Source organism: Taeniopygia guttata, chromosome 9 (assembly GCF_048771995.1).
Source record: "Taeniopygia guttata chromosome 9, bTaeGut7.mat, whole genome shotgun sequence".
Lineage (NCBI taxonomy): Eukaryota > Metazoa > Chordata > Aves > Passeriformes > Estrildidae > Taeniopygia > Taeniopygia guttata.
The window spans coordinates 10,586,892-10,587,857 of record NC_133034.1 but is presented as its reverse complement, the minus strand read 5'-3'; positions in this window follow the sequence as shown (position 1 = coordinate 10,587,857).

Sequence of the window (966 nt, the reverse complement as noted above, 5' to 3'; positions counted from 1 at the left end):
CAGCATCTTCTACAGCATATTCTAAACCACATGTCTTGCATACTTCAATCAGTTTCAGAATCTCAGCAGTAATATTTGGATTAGGACAAACTCTGCTGATCTCATTAGCCCTTGCCCAAAACCTAATTTACACCACTGTAAGTGAAGAAGGCACAGAACTGTTGCTCTTCCATAACTTATCACCTCACTGACAAGACATCTTTTTGTTTTGGTCCAGTTCTCTGGACTAAGCATTTTTAAGTATTCCACAATCCCTGCTGAACCCTTGCAGTTCCCCACTCTCCCCTGCATTTACCTCTTACTATCCGAAACAGTCAAGGCTGGTGAACAGCGAGTTACAACTATTTACACTGTGCTAAAATACAGTGGTGAGAGTAAGGGTGTTACTAGTACCCTGCAAACCTCCAGTTGCTGGGGATTTGTTCAGTGAATTCCCCAGAGAACACTGGGAACTGAACACCACACTCACGAGCAGTCTCCATCAGAAACAAAAGAGAGACTTCAAGCCCGTTTTAAATATACCAACAGGACAAAAGCAGACATTTAAGTAAGGAAAACTTACAGGCAGCATGTTTTATGAGCTGCCTGTCTCCTGCTTGGTATTTCCAAAGTTTAAAAAACAACAAACAAAAAGCAATTACTACCCCATAGGCAGGCAACAAAAGTCAAAAGCATTAGCATAAATGTTTTTACAAACAGAGGTCAAACCTTTCAGATGCCCTAGAAAAATCTATCTGACATTCAGACAGTCAATTACAAGTGAAATGTCTTGCCTTAAAAGAATTTTCGTGTTTATCTCAAATGGACTTGCATGTCCTTTAAAAAAAAAAAAAAATCTCACCTTATTACTCCTGTTTTCCTGAAGGCTGTTAGAATTTTATTCTCCAGCTGGTCAGAAACCTTTAAGCTTTCAGTTTATGTATTCACAAGATACTTACATTATTTGCTTAGTTGCAGTATTACACT